The following is a 19,138-nucleotide window of genomic DNA, read 5'->3' as shown; positions in this document are numbered from 1 at the left end:
CAGGGTTAGTGGGAAGCCCAAACCCATAATGCTCCTTGTGAAACAGACAAATCATTATTGTGACCATGACTACAGTTATCAAAGAAGTATTTTTTAAGCATGAAAAATAATCAGAAAATTATTGATGTCTCTTTTTGATCACTCTGTAAGCCAGTTCAGCAACCACTTACTAAAGTATAGTCCTAAGATATAACACAGGGAAGATCAAGAAGACCTTGTCCCTGCCCACAGATTGCTCTCCTGAGGAATGCACTGGCTGAAGGTCAAAGTCAAGGCAGACCGGAAACACAGGTCAGAGGCTGTGAAAACCCAGAACCTGAGGGAAGAAAGTCCTTTGTCTTGGTGGAGGATTGAAGAGGAGATGGCCCTGAGAGGGAGAGGCGTTCAGCAGACAAGCCGGACAGAGAGAAGACCAGCAGCACAGCACACAGGAAACCGTGAGATCCCTTTGAGGAATGAAGGCTAAGACAGGGAGGTCAGCAGGGGAGATGGACCTGAATTTAACTGAAAGTCTAATTAGGGACTCCATTGAGCTAGAAAGACACCGCTGATCTTTCAGTAGCAGTGCAGATTTAAAAAAAAGTTCAACCTCAAAAACAGTGTCAGAGAAATACACCGTGCAGCACGCATGAAGTCACTCAAGCAATGAGATCCACTGCTGGGTCACATGGAGGGTCTCAGAGAACTCATGCGACACCCAGAGCCTCCCTGAGCTGGACCTTTGGCTGAAGACCCAGCTGGGTGCACAGGGGTGTCTGCACTCTGTTTTGCAAGAAGGTTTTGGGGTGGTGAGGGAGAGTCCTCTCTCTCCAGGTGGGTTTTCCATTGGCCATTCCCTTCTCATCACCCCTGCCCCACCCAAGGATATTTCAGAAATTATGCTAAAGAAGGACCCTTTGTGCTCAGAATTCTTAGATCATTTTTAAAGAGCAAAGACCCTAAGGTTACCCATTCCACCTGCTCCCTCTCAGGAATGAAAGCATAAGAAAGAGGAAGGAAGGGAAGAAGGAAGGAAGCAGGGACAGAATGGAGGGGTACAAGAGAGCAAGAGCAAGAGTGACAGCGAGAGCGAGAGAGAGGGAATTTGCCAGAACAAGAGAACGCACTGCATTTGGTAAGAAAAAGATAGGAAGATTTCAAAGATTAAAAATAAATAAGGAGAGATCCAGCTTCCAATATTAATATTAGAGTAAAAATAGGGACTAGAGGGAAAGGAGAGACAGACAGAGAACAGACCTGTATAAGAAAGAAACAGATAAAGGCGGGCAGACAAGTGCATTAGGGAGGTCCTGGGTGTTGAGCACCTGTATTTAGCTGGGCAGCCTCCACAGCAGGAGCAAGCGGAAAGGGGAGAAGACCTGCGAGAAGGAAAGAACGTGGATTCGAGGATACACAAGCAGGCCAAGGGATCAAGCCCTGGTCCACCCTCCGCCAGTTGCAGGGGCCTTTCCCACCAGCCTGTCTCAGAGCCCCAGGCTTGTCTCCTGCACCTGCCTTGCACACCTTAACCTTTGGATGTGGTCCCCAACTGCCTGAGCCCAAGGCGTGACCCCACACAGCAGCTCTGTGACTGCCACTGGGCTGGAGAGTGATCCTCCACACAGCCACGGAGGCTCCGGTCTCCCAGGCTGGACCCTGGACCAAAGAGAGGGGGATGCGCTGCTGGATATGAGCACCGGGCTTGAGACAACGGGAACTGCAGCTCCTCCCAGGTCCTCAGAAGGACCCCTAAAGTCAGGAGCCTCCTAAAGATGAGAGCAGTTGTCTCAGATTCCTGCTCCGCTGCTCCAAGCTGCTTTGGTTTGACATCCTCGAGACGGCAGACACCGGATGGTCTCCACTTGTTCATGGCTTCCCATGCCTAAATCAGCTCCAAACTTCTAATGCTTCATATTCCTTCTCAGGTTCTGAAGAAAGTTCCAGAACCCCTGCCCAGGGGGATACAAGCATATACCTGTAACATTTTGTGTGCGTGTGGCGGGGATTTGTTTTTCCCTCTTGCCTCCAACCCCATCCCTGGCCTTAAGGGAGACCACTGACTACCTGGGTCTATAACCATTTCCAGAAATCTCTGATTTCTTATTTCTAGCATGGGGAATGGCTTTGGAAAAGTCTCAGGATTGCAGGACACGTAAGAGACCTTACTGAGCTAGTAAGACTAAAGTCTCCTTTAATGTAATAACCAATTTCTAACTCTGCTTCAACCAAAAAAAAAATCACAGGCAAAGAACAACGCATCACCAAGGCTCAAAAAGACAGCAACTTCCTCTGCCTTGATCCTCAAAGGAAGTGAAAAATATATGTATTACTTCAAAATTATAGCATCTGGGGTACTTACTGACTGAGATAAAGCTTTAAAGAAAAAACAATGCGTGTGGATGTAAACACAGTATAAAAGCCCGATCCAGGCTCTTTCGTAATTATATCTGCTTCTGACTAATCATTTTCACTTTCTATTGAAAAATACTTAGTACTTCATAACACGCCAGGACAAGACTTTGCTTTCAACATGAAGGTGTTGCTGTCACTGTTTATTTCTCCTTTGCTTTGTGATTACAAGTGCTGATCACAGCTCAGATAGCTGTAAAAAATAAACCTGCTATCATAGCTTGCATGTAATTAGTTCTAAATGTGTGGCCTATTTACAATAGCAAGCCTTACATTAGACACCACACACACTTAAAATGCCAGATATTGCCACACTTTTATGACAGTCATTAAGTGAGCCACCGCAGCAAGTATTTCATGTGACAGTTACATTAGCATAGAGCCCTGCTGATAAGGAAGCACACCTTGCCACTCACACGGACTGGCACACTGCTGAGCTGCACCCTCTGACAGTCATCTTCCACTTGGTCCAGACAGCCTCCAGGAAACACCGAGTTCCCGAATCCTCCGCCACGTGGGCCAGTGAAAGAGAAAGGCTTTCCTTCAGATGCTGATTGACCACCACTGATTTCTCCCCGCTGGGCACACCTGGCACAGCCGTTGGGCCTGTGCGGAACACCAGTGACGGGGCACCCGTCAGAGAACTGTAGCTTGAAGAAGAGAAGTGCTCTTTTCTTCTATGACTTGTTCCAGGAGGAGCTGCCAGGACCCATAGGATGGTTTCGTGGGACTCGGCAACTACATCGGAAATTTCCCATCCTCCTGGCTATATCAAAGATCGGTCACATTGCTCCTTCAGCCCTCCTGCTCCTAATCCCAGAAAGAGGATCTTTGTACCAAACTCTAAATGCCTAGCTATGAAAGAGGCCCCACAGTTAGATTTTAAATGCCATTGCTCTGTTCTCTGGTATTCAAGAAAGTTGTTGTTGCTAGAAGTATTATACAAAGCCCTAAGCATTGGGAATACTTTGTGCAACTTTGGAAATGATATGCTACTGTGGGCCACTGTTTGGTTGTCGCTTCTTGATGGTTTCCAATCCGCAGTGAATATTTTCAGGTAGCAACTGCCAGGGTCAGACATCAAAGGGACATACCTGAAAAATAGAAATTGGCTGAGCTTAGAGATCCTGATGATAGCCTATGTGACAGAAGATTCCTGTAGGCTGAGGGACATGCCATGAACCAAGACCCCATGAAGAGCGTCTCTTTCCACATATGTGTCCCACCTGCCCTACATCCCCTAAACACTTCTCTTACATCAGCTTACAGTAGGAGTTGCAAATTCCCAGGTCTATGGAGATGAAGCAATAACATTAACGAGTGAAGTGGGCCAGATGTGATTAATACAGAGTGGTAAGGACTGTGGAAAAATGAAAAGAGAATGAGCATACTGGAAGAGCAGTTCTACACAGTTAACACGGATTGTGCCAAATAGGACAGCACACCAGCAACTGTAGATCCTGCAATCGGTTGGGGTACAGGAAGTCCAGAGTTTTGTGTAAAACAGCCCAGATTTTAAACACGGACAATTTATTATTTTCAATTTCTGGGCTGGCCAAATAGAATGTGTCTGTGGGCACAGTTGGGTCTGTGGCCCAACAGTTTGCAAATGTGCCTCATGGTGTTTAAGAGACGCACATGAGCCTTAGTCAAGCCAGAACCGCCACGTTTGGCAGTCTTCTGCTGCTTCCTGACCCACTGTTCATAATTCCCGGGTTGGGTCTGAAGAATCTGCAGTTGGTAGTCTGGACTTATTCTCAAGAAGTTGGAATTTAGGTTGATGGAGCGGAGATCTTTATTCATATTTTATAGAATATGTGATACTAATAGCAATAGCTCACACTTGTGGAACTCTGTTCAAAACAGCCAACATGTACTAAGAAAGAGTAGCAACGGTTACTGTGATACATTGCGTGATGCCAAGCACTGACCCACAAGCTTTATACGGATTAATTCACATAATCCTCAGAACCACCCTCGGAGGCAGATACGATTAGTACCATCCTTCCCTCTTTGTCATCAGTAAACCAAGGTACAGAGAAGAATCTTAGAAGGATGATGCAGTTAAAAAGGGGAGAAGCCTGGATTCAAATCCAGGCAGTCCAGCTCCAGGAGCTGCGTGTCCGCCGCTGTGCCACCCAGCCTCACCAACAGGACTTGATGACTATAAACAAAGCATCCACAGCTGAGACCTACGGGCTCACATCCCAGTTCTAAACTCTCTAATATGTACACATGCACAAAAAGATCAATATGCAGGAACCATTTTTTGTGAAGTAACACTATAAGGAAGGGAGTTGACCTTTATCGAGGGCTATCTATGTGCAGGCGATTTACCTATACTAATATCTCATTGCATCTCACCAAAACGCCACGCACTATATCTTCTTCCATGGTGCACCAGGTTAAAGGGCAGATGAAGGTTGTGTTTGACCAAAGGTGTCCATCAAGCGGAAGCCCAGAGAAGCCTCCAGTGGCGGCTGTGACTAGAAACACATCCCTGTATTTAGAATGAACAATCCTTTCCGATCATATCAGTGTTTGACTTCGGACCTGTTAATTTCCCTCAGGGGAGCCTCGGAATAGAAGCAGGGAGGAGTGCGTCAGGCTCACTGCGGGAGCATGTCCAAGACACTCTTGACCCCACTTCCCCTGCAAGGTAGTTCAATACCAAAGGACAGCACAGTCCGTCTCTCCCCAGATAAAGGATGGAGTCCAAAAACGGTGCAACTCTGAGAAAGACGCTGCCTGCTATCGTCCTGGTGACTTGATAGTCCAAATGCAAAAGTGTTTCCACTTTCCACTTTGTCTGCTCTGAGAGCAGGCTGCGGTCCAGCAACTTGGTCCGCTGGGAGGTTTTGTCTCGGGCCTCACCCCTATAATAACACCCTACTTCTCCTAATCCAGCTCCATCCCACCACGCTGAGAATGCTCATCGTCCCACGGTGTTTACACATTTCAAATATTTGTAGTCCATTAAAAAGATATCGAGCACATGGAGAAATAGATGTCCACATTTGGAAAACATAAATCTGAGGCACTGGGGATTGCAGGCTCTCTTTATACATTTTTTTTTAAGATGAGAAAGGTTTCCTTTGATATTAAACAGAGCTCTAACCCTAGCAAGCTGTGCATTCTTTTTAGGGTAGCCCTCCCAAAGAGGTTTACCAGCCCTCAAGGAACTTGTGGATCGTGTGCTATTTCTTCTCCTTTCCCTCCTAGGCCTTTCATAAGACGGTGCTAATTCTATCAACAGAGATGCTCTGTTGCCAGGGACGTCCTTGTCCATACCCAAAGGCACTGTGTCTTCCCTGGCTGTCTCCTGTGGTTCTTTGCCTTTGCCTTCCATGGGACCACATGCAAGCGTGCTTCAGAGTATAAGCATAAAGCCCAGAATAGACAAATGCCCTACAAGAACTAAGGTCTTAGCACCCTCTGACCTCACCCAGGCCCAGGCACTCCCTTTGGGAACCTGGCAGGTGGGTATAGGCAACTGGCAAGCCATTGCCATTCAAAGCTCCCACACTTCCCTCTCTGATTGCCCAGCCAGAGTCAAGCCCCTCGCCTTGCCACTGTGGTCCTTGTCCTCATGCCTTCCCTGTCAGATTTTTCCCCCAGGAAGGGAACTGCTAGGGCAGGCAGGCTTGCTTTGCTGTGCCACCCTTCCTGAGATACTTGCCCGGTAGAAGACAACGACCTGGATTTGAAGAAAGATCTAGTTAAGATCCTAAGGGGGGGTGTTATTGAACTGAATGAGGCAGGTTTTAGAGAGGATTATAGGATGGATGTGCTCCTTGGGAATTCATGAAATCAGACTCAGACACAAATGAGATGTTCTTTCCCCCTGTCCCATATAAAAAATCTCCCAGCGTCCCACTGAAGGGGAGTTACAATCTCACTTGCTGCTCTCTTTCTAAATCCCCACGCTTCCCAATGCTCACGTCTGCTCCCACTTCTAGGATGCTGAGCACGTGGAGGAGAGAGGGGGTAACACTTATACACAGCCTCCAGCCCTGGTGTCCAGAGGGCAAGGCTTATCTCCCCTGGGCCCAGCCCCTCTGTTGTGCTCAGGGGCTGCTGGGACTTCCACCTCACCACTTTCACTTGCTGAACGCCCCTCTTCCTCCACACAGAAACAAGACAGCCATTAAGCCAGGGTGCCCGCATTTCCTTCCACCTAGGCGCAAATAGCACTGTGCATGCCACCGGCACTGCCTCCACTCCAGCAGCATTGCCCCCAGATCCCACCAGAAATGCCGTGACTCTCTCCTGCCAACAGCCCTCCCATCCCGCCTACTCCTTCTACTCACTCAAACACCTACCTCTAACAAGTGTCATCTCCTCTTTCTCCTGAGCTTATCAAACATGCTCAGGTCAGGAGCCATATGGCACAAAGGATTAAGCCACCACTTGGGAAGCTGGCATCCTGTTACTGGGGCACTGGCTTGAGTGCTAGCTGTTCTGCTTCCCATCCAGTTCCCTAATAGTGACCCTGGGACAGGAGCAGAAGGTGGCCCAAGTGCTTGGGCCCCTGCCACCCAGGGGGGAGACCTGTATAGATGTCCAGGCTCTTGGTTTCCACCTGGCCCAGCCCAGGGGTTGCAGCCCTTTGGGCAACCCCCCCACCTCCATCATTCTGCCTTTCAAATAAATAAAAAATATCATAGGAAAAAATGTGCTCAGGTCTACCCCTTCTCTTCCACTTTACAGCATTTGTTCTCCAGAAGCTTTGGAAAACAAGCAAACCAACCATGTCCATTGCCTTAGGACAGAGCCTGACCCTCTGTTGCCTTTGTCTTTGCAGTGCCTCCTCGTTCATCCCACTGGCCTCCGCTCACCATGCCCAGGGTGACCTGAGTGAGTTCATTATTGCAGCTTTAAGAAATAACCACATATTCGGTGGCATCAGCAATACAAATTTATTATCTTACAGTTCTGTGGGTTACAAGTCTGGCATGGGTCTCTTTGGGCTGAACTCAATTTCTTTATGGAAATTCTAGGGAAATTTCCATTTCTAACACTTCCAAACTTCTAGAAACTGTCTGCATTTGTTAGCTCAGGGCCTCTTCTTCTTTGGCCACAGCAAGTTGAGCCCTTCCACACTGCCTCCCTTACACTTCAACTTCTGCCTCCCTCCTCCACTTTGAAGGACACTTGTGATTGCTTTGGGCTCACCTGGTGGATACAGGCTAATCTGCCCACTTTAAACAGCTCATTAGTGACCTTAATTCATCTGAATCATTAATTCCCCTTTGCCAAGCACGGCACAGGTTCTGGAAATTAGGTCATGAGTATCTTTAGGTAGCCATTATTCTGCCTACCAGACCACCTCATAAACCTCAGAAGTTCCTTGATTTGGGGTCATATATACATATATTTGTGTGTGTGTGTGTGTGTGTGTATCTAACTCTTACTGCCTATGTCACCTTTGAGTTAACATATCTATTTCTCACCTGCAAAATGAAATGAAATGTAGATATGTTTTGAGGGTTAGTTGACACAAGTACAGGTAGAGTATTTAGAATTGTGACTATACTAAGTGTTCGATAAGTACAGTTATTTTTTATTATATAGTATTCCAAGTAGGAATGTACTTAGCCGCAAGTAACAGACAACTGAACCTCAGGATTATCTTTCTCACATGAAGTCCAGAGGTCCATACAGGCACCGACCCAGCAGCTCCATGATATCCAAGCCAATGTCCCTGAAATCCTTGGCCATTCATCCGTGGTTGCAAAGTAGCTGCTACATTTTCCCCAGCCATCAGACCCCAGCTGAAGGCAGTGAAGGGCCATGCTAAACCTACTGCTTCCTTTTTATTAGAAAGGGCAACACTTTCCCAGAGCCCTCTTAGTGAGTCTTTGCTTAGGACTCATTAGCCAGAACAGGGTTGGGAGACTGCAGGGTCCAAGAGCATGGTACCAGCATCTGGTTGGCATCTGGGGAGGGCCTGCCTGCTGCACTATAACATGGCAGAGGGCACTGCACGGTGAGACAGAGCAAGCCTGGCAGCTTCGCTCTCTTCTCTCTCTCCTTATAAAGCCACAAATACGATTTTGGGGGGCCCCATCCTCATAACTTCATCTAATCCTAATTCCCTCCCAAGGGCCCCACCTCCAAATATCATTAGCATATGAATTTGGGGATGCAGTTTCCGACACATGAATCTTTGAGGGACATACTCAAACCACAGCGCCTTATTAGCAGGACTTCCCGTTATTTACCCTATCGGCTTTGGTTTGACTCTATCGCGAATAAGATCAATACCAACTTCACAGGGTTATTGCAGGAAGGGAATGCAATGATCTCACCAAAAATAAATATTAGAGATTATAGCTGAGAAGAAAGAGGAAGGCCAATGCTCTCACGAGACACAAAATAAACATGTTCTTTGTGTCCACCTAAGAAGGGTATGCACCTGCAAACAAGCGGCACTGCCTTCCCCTCCTGCTTCATCCCAGGAAATGCAGTTCAGCTCCCTAGGGAAGGAAGTGAGGCAGGTTAAGAGCAAACCTACTCCCCCGACCACCACCACCACCCCACCCCCCCACCCCCACCCCCCCCCCCCGCTCACCCAAGTGAGCTCTGCTCATGACAAGACATAAGATTGCGCTTTTAAAAAGTCAGGTTTCCCCTCTAAAACTGCATGTAGCTGTAATGACTAAGAACTTAGGATAAAAAACAAGTTCTATCAAAGACTCAGATTTTCATTTTATAAAGCACTTGAGGTAATGAGGCTATAAAAGTTATATGGATGCATTTTTATGCGAATATTACTCTCTGGAATTAGTTTCGTACTGTGTAGAAAAATGGGAGTGTGAACCTGAATGAATTCTCCCCTTCCCATTGATGGCTTCGGCTGAACCTGGAGCTGGGCAGCCGGCGTTGCTGGCTCCATAAGTCCCATTTTGCGGTTTCAGCCTGTCAGGAGGTCACTCACTGATGACTCAGACACGCTGGCCTGGAGGTATTTATGTGATCTCCCGAGCCGGCAGAAAACCTGCCCTTAGAACAAGGCAAATATATCCCTGCTCTTGATGGCTTCAAGCTCTGCAATGGGGGGCTGACCTGACAGCTGCTTGTCCTGAGGGAGAAATAAAGGAAACTGGTGAAACACATGCTATTTCCATGAATTCCCACTCATCTGCTGTTAGAAAATTCAGCTGAGACCCTGACAATAAAGGTTAGACTTGTAGTGTCACAATAGAAAGGAAAGGAACTTCAACTTGCCTTCAGCATACCAAGCAGGCTGCACTTCACAGGATCTGTAGCTCACCGAGCCATCTAAGATGCGCCACGGAAAAAGTATCAATGGGCATTTGTCTGAATTCATATTTATGGCATCTGTTTGACATGCGGTTTTCATTTAGATGGCAATCCAGATACCGCTTTGCATAAAGTTCTGGCTTTTTGAGCTGTCCGTATCAATTGTCTTTTACCAAATATCGAATTTTCAGATGTTTACAGATGCACCAGAAGAATATTTTCAAATCATTCAAAAGAATGGCATCCTAGAAAAAAAAAATCCGAGCAGAATGCTAATGAAAATTCTGATGTTTCATGTAGAAAAATGCTCTAAGATAGGGGGAAAAATCACTCTACTCAAATTTACTGCAAAAAGAATAATTTGTCTGTCTTTGGGAATGAGTTATACCATTGCCCGTCTCTCCCCATTCCTAATTTAGGCAAAAGGCCCATATCAAATGCATTAAATCAGAGTTTAATCATTTTTATAACTAAGTGTAGTTTTTTTAAAAAAAAAAGTCATAAAAAATTCCCAATGCAATGACACAAGCATCTCTGTGAGTCAACTGTTATTTCAGGGATTTATGATAATTCCTCATCTTGAGGAAAAATGAAGCTAATTGAAACAAACTCCGTACTTTATATTAATGCCATTTGAATACAGTGTGCACTGCCAGTTACAAAGTGACATGGAAAATGAGGCCGTTCTCAACAACACCATGGTTTCTCAGTTTTATGTATTTTTTAATTTCCTCTATGGAAAATCTGGTCTTCATAAAAGAACTGCTAGAGAAAAATGTGGAAAAACTTGATTCATTCCATATTTACATTCTTTCTGGTACCTGGAAATGAACCAAATGCAAAGTATGCCAAAAGAGAAGTTAGTTAAGTCATTTAGAAAACTCATCTTCCCCCAGGCTAAAGGATAAACTGCCTTGGGAAAGGCCGGCTTTGATAATACAAAACACCTTTCTGTCTAATGAGTTCTGTCTTCCTAACCTTTTACCCAGACCTCAAAGAGGCCAGCCTTCAGAAATGGCTGGTTTTCTTTAGCCAACAATCCACCCTGCAAACCACCCACCAACCTGGGATAGTCTATACTCTCCAAATCCAGAAATTCCCTCTGTGATACTTGAACGGATCAGGCACTTAACACAAATGTGTCCAACGGCAGGGAAACACCAAATTTCACCACGAAGTCGCCTTGCATCCTCCTGGCCGGCTCTGCTAATGCTATTTGCCATTTCTCTTTGAAGAACCGAGCAAAGTAAAAGCAAGGTGTCGCGCTCACGGGCAGAGGGCAGCCTGATATGTCCCTCACAGAGCTGCCAGATGCATTTCCCATTCGGCTTGTCATTAACAACTTCATTTCATTTCATCTGCGATAAAAAACAATTTCGAAGCATGGAAATGACATTACAGTTTGGTTGCCCTGAAACATCACAGCGGTGAGAAAGCAATTACCCAATTGCATCCTTCTCTTTGAAAGTCCATGGATGGGCCTGAATTGCAGCACAATGGAAGTCATGACTTTTGACTTGGACAGGTGACAACGTTTCTTCCAGAACAACACAGGTCTTCAATAGAAGCAAATGACCCTTAGCCTAAGGAAAGGGTTACAAATCGGGGCCTCAAGATGCCAGCTGAGCCATGGGAATCTGACTGCCTTTTGAGAAAGTCACTGTCACAGGACCTCAGGCCTTGGTCTGCCGTGCTGGCGTGTGGCGTAAGTCAAGGACAGTTGCCACGTTTACTGCTGCTGAGTGGCAAACTCCTGCTTCCCGCTCCAGCTTAGCCAGTTTTCTCTTTCATGTCTTCCTTCGTTCAGCTTTCTCATCTGCATGCGCCCCAGCAGACACACAGAGCAGAAAGGTGATTGGCCAAAAATTCACAAAGCCTAGGTTTCTGAATCCAACTTTAGTGTTTGGGCAAACCTCTCTTCCTCCAACTGCAGTGTCCTCACCTGCTCATTGGTAATCTGAGAGGCCGGGTAGTCCCCAAAGTTCCTTCCAATGCCACAGAATCCACAACTTCACTAATTCACTCGTGGATACCTATACTCTCACATCTGCATATAACAGGTGCGTGAAATAGAGGCAGCGTTGACTCCTTCAAGCGCCAGCTCAGGGGCTTACCTGCCTTGTCTGAGAAAGCTTAGCCCTGACCTGTTAGCCATGCTCCAGACTGGTGTATCTCACTACTCACTAGACTTTTCCATCACGTGGCTGTCTCACAGACACCTTACCTCCGGGTAACAAAACGTACCATCTCTCCACCGCAGCCTGCTCCTCCTCCTGTTTTCCCCCTCTCTGGTGAAGAGCAAGATCTCATCACCCAAGCCGGAAACCCCAGATTCATCCTCGACTCTTCTCTTTCTCTCGGTTTCTACATGATCACCAAGAATTGCTGATTCTTCCTTAAGAATATTTCTCACCTCCATCCCATTTCTCCTGCCCTCTTTCCCTATCAGGCTCTCATATTATAGCAACAGCTACAGCTCTCTTGGCCTCTCCTGATCCCTGACAACCCATTTACCTTGCTACATCTAGAATAATCTTTCTAATCAAGTTACTCTCTTTGCTGACATCTTCCATAGGCTCCCTATTTCATACAGGGCCAAATCTGCAATCAGCCCAGCTCCAGCACTGCGGCCATCTGGGGAGTGAACCAGTAGATGAAAGATCTTTCTCTCTGTCTCTCTCTCTCTCTGTAACTCTACCACTGAGATAAATAAATAAAATCTTTTTAAAAATTAACAATGTGTCATGATATTATTAAACTGCTTTTGGAAAGAGGCAGTATATGAATACTTAAATCTAAAAAGAACCCAAAATCTTAACAAATCTGTTACATTTAATTTTTCTGTTTTCCCTTCTCACTTTTATCCATTTGCAAACACAATTTTTATGTAGTTAAAATATAAAATAGGCACACTCTTTTATCCTGCTCTTCTCATATTCCCATTTTTCTAATCATTATCTTAATCATGTCTTAATCATTATAATTATATGGGCTGAATAATATTCTACATAGCTACATTGCTCAGGGCTGCCAGTAACAATTTATAAGACCTATTTCTTTAGCCTTCTCTTACCATACTTTCATCTACTTACTGAGCTGCAACACCTGGATTTCTCATAGGTGTCTCAAACTGAAGCTTTCATATGATTAAGTGTGTTACTGTCCTACTCACACTTCCCTAAACCTGACTATTGTCCTTTGCTCCTGATTGAAAGAAATGGGCCACCATCACCCTCCAAGTTCCCTTGACATCTGTCTCTTTCCCTTTCACCAAGTCAACAATCCTCATCAACACTGCCTTTTAAAATCTCTTGAATATTTTCTTTTTTTTTTTTTTTTTTTTTTTTTTTTTTTTAATTTTTGACAGGCAGAGTGGACAGTGAGAGAGAGAGACAGAGAGAAAGGTCTTCCTTTGCCGTTGGTTCACCCTCCAATGGCCGCTGCTGCAGCCGGCGCACCGCACTGATCCGATGGCAGGAGCCAGGATCCAGGTGCTTTTCCTGGTCTCCCATGGGGTGCAGGGCCCAAGCACCTGGGCCATCCTCCACTGCACTCCCTGGCCATGGCAGAGAGCTGGCCTGGAAGAGGGGCAACCGGGACAGAATCCGGCGCCCCGACCGGGACTAGAACCCGGTGTGCCGGCGCCGCAAGGTGGAGGATTAGCCTATTGAGCCACGGCGCCGGCCAAATCTCTTGAATATTTTCACTTGCTCTCTGATGCTATCTTTGCTCCTCAATTCTCGCTTACCGGCACAGCTTCATAATGGTCCTCCACACAATGCTCACTTCCACCAGATGATCAAGGTCATCTTTTTAAAATGGATCTTGCTCTTCTGATTCCACCACTTAAATTCATCCAGTTGCTCACCATCCCTCGGACCGATTCTAAATGTCTTAACAAGGATCTCAGCAGCCTGGACATTTCCTACCACTCCAATTTTACTTCCTGGACACCAGATCCCTAGCCCAGTAGTACCAGGAAGACAAGGTCTGGACCTGAGGCCTGGGATGGTCAGGAACTGGTGTCACTTGCCTTCAGGATGTCCTAGAAGAGAGCCCAATAAAGGCTGCATGAAAATCCTGACAAATCTCCATGCTAGCTGTTGTCTCCAAGATTGGGCAAGAGAAAAGAGATTGTCTGAAGGCAAAGGAACCAAATTCAAGGAACCCACATAGAAGTCAAGGCAGGTTTAGAGCATAAAATGAGCAGCAAAAACCAAAGCAATTCTCTGGACCAAAAAGCAAATGCCTTCCACACTTTCATTTAGGGAGCTAAAGCTGCAGCCTCAATCTTCCAAGGCTACAGTTTTAGAATTGGTAGTAGCTTTGGTCTGCAATAGGCTCTAAGCACCATTTAAAGTGCCTCCAAGTGCCAGGCTCTCTCCCACCTTCATATAAATAGTATGCTGCTCCTTCTGCCAGAGGGCCTACTCATCCCTTATCAGCCTGACAAAGCCACTCTTCAAGTGTCACCTTCCCTATGAAGTCATCCCTGAGTCCAAAGACAATGTTAAATCTAGGTGACATTTAGCAGGATGCAAAGTATGGACTACATTTGGTAAGGAGCATTCAGTTCATATTAGAACTACAGAAAATTATTAGACATGCATATGAAAAGAAGAAGCCCTTTCTCATGCTGCTTACAAATGGAATGTGCTTTGCCCACTGCATTTTGATGTGGTATATTGACAAATGCTATAAAGAAACTTTAAAAGGCTAGACCAAGATCACATGTCATGCCAAACTGACAGTTCTTGTCTATGAAACAAGGGCCATTGATAAACCAATAAATGCTACAAAACATCTAAAATCATTCTTAAATTTTTCTCAATTTATTTATGCCAAATATGGTCCTATTTACTGGCAAAATTATTAAGCCTAGGGTCAACCTGCTTATCCCACAGACTAACAAACCAAGAAACTCAGAAATGCACTTATTGGAAAGAAAGTTAATCTTGAGCTTTGAGGAGGTGCTCAGAAGCCAACTGGATAGACTTGGTTGATGTAAATGATTGTTTTCTTATAAACTAACTTTGCTGGTTTTTGTGTGTTCATCTTACTTTTAACTCAGAAGAATTAAACCAGTTGAGGCACCACTTATAAAGAGATTTAAATTCTTTTATACCTGAAGAATTCCCTCTCTCAACCTAAAGAAAATTAACAAAAGTGCTACAATGAATAAAGTCACTGCATCTAAATACATACAACTTTTGTAATAGTGAATTGGGAAAACTTATTTATCTCATTGTCATGAGGATTTTGCTTACATGTTTTCTCTCTGGGAAGTCAGGCCAGGAACACCTTGAGACCTACACCCAGGCTCACCAAGAGCAAGAAAGGGGACTTGATATCCACGGTATTGTGATTAAAACTATTATAGAGGTTCTCCTTAGAATAACTCCATGGATTACTATTTAGAAGGTTTAAAATGCAGTTATGGGGTGTGGTGCTGTGGTGCAGTGGGTAAAGCTGTTGCCTGCAGTGCCGGCATCCCATATGGGGTCCAGTTCAAGTCCCAGCTATTCCACTTCCACTCCAGATCTCTGCTATAGCCTGGAAAAGCAATAGAGAATGGATCAAATCCTTGGGCCCCTGCACCCAAGTGGGAGACGTGGAAGAAGCTTCTGGCTCCTGGCTTTGGATCGGCCCATCTCTGGCCATTTTAGCCGTCTGGGGAGTAAACCATCAGATGGAAGACCTCTCTTTCTCTCTGCCTCTGCCTCTCTGTAACTCTGCCTTTCTAATAAAATAAATAAATCTTTTTTTAAAATAATAGATTAATTCGATCAAATGCTTTCACCTCTATTTCCATGAGGCTATTTTGGGGCAAACCAGCCTACCTAGTCCATATCTCCTGTAGATGAAACTTTAGGTGAACTTCCATTCTGCCATATAGATTTATATAAATATTTATTCATCTTAGAGAAGGGTCTACAATTCTAAAGTTTGGAACCAGGCACTTTCTACCATCAGAGTTAACATAGTTAACATTTGTGACCATTTAACAGCTACAGCAAGTGACCAAATTAAAATGAAACCCAAAACCTTGAACTTGAAGGGATTGATTTTTGAAAACTTGGCTTTCTTGGGGTTGGCGCCATTGTGCACTAAATTAATCCTCTGCCTGAGGCGCCAGCATCCCATCTGGCGCCAGGTTCTAATCCCGGTTGCTCCTCTTCCAGTCCAGCTCTCTGCTGTGTCCCGGGAAGGCAGTGGAGGATGGCCCAAGTGTTTGGGTGCCTGCACCCACATGGGAGACCAGGAAGAGACTCCTGGCTCCTGGCTTTGGATCAGCACAGCTCCGGCCGTTACATCTATTTCAGGGGTGAACCAACGGAAGGAAGACCTTTCTCTCTGTTTCTCTCACTGTCTGTAGAACTCTGCCTATAAATTAAAAAACAAAAAACAAAAACAAACAAACAAACAAAAAAAAACTTGGCTTTCTTATAAATAGGTCATTTTGAAGGACCATCAACAGATGATAAGGTCAGGATGTTGGCCTTCATTTCCCATCAATCCTTGTTTTTTGAGAGAATGTTGAGGCACTACAGATCCTGCCCCAGACAGCCCAGCACATCAGGGCAAATGCAGTGTTGGTGTTTTTTATACCTGCTAACTTTGCTAACTTCATTTGAATTGCAAAAGTCCAGCATATTTAGCCAAGATCCAACACTGCCAATCTCCTAAGTCCTTTTGTCCCTTTCCTCTGGAAAGAGGAGGAATTCGAGCAGGAGCCAGCTACAGTGCTGATGTATGAGAATGAACTGTGACATATGAGAATGAATTGCAGGTATGTCAGCAACCCTGGGAGCCAGAACAAAAATCACCATACGGGTGATCTGCAGATGAGGAAAGGGTGAACCAGATAGCAAAGGCATATCAAAGACCTACACTTACAATGATCCTGCAACATCCAGTTTAAGAGAAACCATTTATAAAATTCACCATCTCATTCCAAGGGTTACCTATTTACCTGGCGTATCAATGGCCAACAGATCATTGAGATCTAACCAGCATTTAGTCTCTCCCAGTGCATTAAAAATAACCAACAAGTTACTCCAAAGACTTTGCTGATATTCTATGACCATATATGTGCCAGTAACCTCTAAGAGCCTATCATGAATTTGTAATCTATTTGAGAAAAGAGCAACCCCTCAGGAAAGAGTAGGGAACCATTAGGCACTTTCCCATACCTAAGAGAATAAATAATGTTCAGTACTTCCCAAAGAACGGGTATCAGTTTCTTGCGGCTGCTGTAACAAATTACCACAAATTTGATGGCTTAAAGCAACAAAAATGTACTTTCACAATCCTAGAGGCCAGAACTCCAAAATCAAGGCCTCAGCGGGACTGCACGTCCTGCCAAGGTTCTCGGGAGAATTCCGTCTTTGCCTCTTCTCTTTCTGGTGGCTCCAGGCATTCCTTGATTTGTAACCACACCATTCCAGTCTCTGCTTCTGTGGTCACAACTGCCTCCCTCTCTTCTCTGTGTGTCAAATCTTTCTCTCTCTTTCTCTTAATAAGGATATTTGTAATTACATTTAGGACCCACATATGTAATCCAGGGTCATCTCATCATTTCAAAACCCTTAATTTAATTTCCTTTGCAAAGACCTTTTTCCAAATAAGACAACAGTCACAGATTCCGGAAATAAGGACACAGTCATATCTCGGGAGGGAGCTGCTGCATTTTTCAACCTTCCCCTTCCACATCCTACTGTGAACAGAAGTTCACAGTTTACTGCAGGATGTAGTGGTCAGAGTTTGCCTCCCATCTCTGAGATGATGGATCTTGGGAGGCAGAAAACGGCTAAAATTTAAACTGGCAGGTACAAGCTGGGCAATGCAGAGGGAACAGCAGGTGCAAAGAACAACTTATGTTTTCAGTAAAGGAGGTCTGAGGCTGTATGTGGCACTCATGGGGCGTGACTGTTACTGCTCACAAGACCTTGATGGGGGCACGGAGTAATGAGCCAGGTTCATCAGATTCGGCAGTTAGCGTTGAAGCACAAGTAAAGAAGCCCAAACTTGATGTACAAGGCAACACAAAATCTTTAATGCATCATGGGAATTAATGATCTAGGGTTCTAAAGTAATCACCACATTTTTCCAGCATGTACTCTTTCATTTCTTCCATCTCATTTAGCAAAGTCTCAGCCACCGAAGTTTATTTTCCTAAATTACATTTTTTGTAAACATTAATAACAATTCAGCATAATTCCCATAATGGGAAGTTTTTGCTACTGGACTTAGTCATTTCTATTAGAAAAAAATTTTAAAAATAAAATAAATTATATATGTACATATACATAAATATATTTCCATTACTTGGCTTGAAAGGCTCTCTTCATAAGCAGTTATTTATACATCTGGCTCATAATAAAATCATATCATGCAAATGAACTGGGTTGACTCAGAGATGAAATTCTGATTATAACAATATGGGGGCTCTGCAATATTCCATTAGGGCGAAAGGAAATGCTAGTCAGCAATCCACCAGGAAAAACTATTTTGGTCCATAAATTATGCAGCTTTGTGTTTATTCAATTAAGTTAATCCTAAATGAATCCTTCTGTGAAAACTCTATGTAAACACTGTGACATCCAAAAGGAAAGCAATGTCGAGGGCTGCCTGCAAGGAGGGCTGCCCACTGGATGCGCCCCACCGTGACGTTTGCTCATGCGCTTGACTCCACAGACATCTCCAACAGTGTGAGATCAGCTTTAATAAAAACTCCGTCTGGCTCCAGGGCCACGCAAATCCAGGTGAGGCCTCACAAGTCCTTAAAAGTTGATTGTTTGGGGCTGCAGCAACACCAAAATTTGATGGAGGTTTTATTAAATCTGTGAGCACTTTAAGAAGACATATTTTAAAAGGCAGTATGGAGCATGGGGAGGGCTGCCTTGTGGGCTCATATTGAAAGCCCTGTGGTCATATGGGGATTCGATGAGCAATTGTCTCTTTTCATGACTCTGCCCTGAGTAGGGCAAGTCAAAATTGGAGTCTGTACACCCATGTGCATTGCTACAATTCCATTTCTGCATTAATAGTAAATAATTGACTTACCAGGGTTAAAACTAACTGCTATGAGAACTTCTGCACTTCAGGAAAAAGACTCACTGCTCTCTCTCTGTGTAGCGTGCCTTGGGCCTGGTCTCCTTCTCTAGGCTGGATGACAATGACCTGGAAGCTCAGAGTTGGCTTTCTAATTGATAGAGCTGGGAGGTTCCATGATCCAAACTCAGCCTACCCTTCCTTATCTAGCACCAAAGTCAACACTGACACGACAATTTGGTTACTTTGAAAAGTAAGTGGTAACAACCAACCCAGTCAAGAAAGGGGCAAAGGACCTAACGGACAATTCGCAAAAGATTAAACATAAGTGGACAACAAATATATGAAAAAATGCTCAATATCACTAGCTATCAATCAGGCAAATGCAAATCAAAGACACAGTGAGATATCTTTTATCTCACCCCTGTCA

At 44.7% G+C, this 19,138-nt stretch overlaps 1 long non-coding RNA gene across 3 annotated transcripts in view; it reads right to left on the bottom strand.

Annotated features, from left to right (window-relative positions):
- LOC127482882 (uncharacterized) overlaps nt 1-19,138 on the bottom strand; it is a 36,119-nt gene that overhangs the window by 5,281 nt on the left and 11,700 nt on the right. For 2 of the 3 annotated variants that reach the window (XR_007908772.2, XR_011388087.1), the window contains exons 4-5: nt 9,619-9,899; nt 3,365-3,482 (exon numbers count right to left, since the gene is read on the bottom strand). This is a non-coding gene — a long non-coding RNA (uncharacterized lncRNA). Of the gene's footprint in view, nt 1-3,364; nt 3,483-9,618; nt 9,900-19,138 lie in introns of those variants that run through there. The other variant, XR_011388086.1, reaches the window with a different exon arrangement.

The sequence above is a fragment of the Oryctolagus cuniculus genome, chromosome 4, assembly GCF_964237555.1.
Source record: "Oryctolagus cuniculus chromosome 4, mOryCun1.1, whole genome shotgun sequence".
Lineage (NCBI taxonomy): Eukaryota > Metazoa > Chordata > Mammalia > Lagomorpha > Leporidae > Oryctolagus > Oryctolagus cuniculus.
The sequence above is the reverse complement of the archived record's forward strand: the minus strand, read 5'-3'. Positions and strand labels throughout refer to the sequence as shown.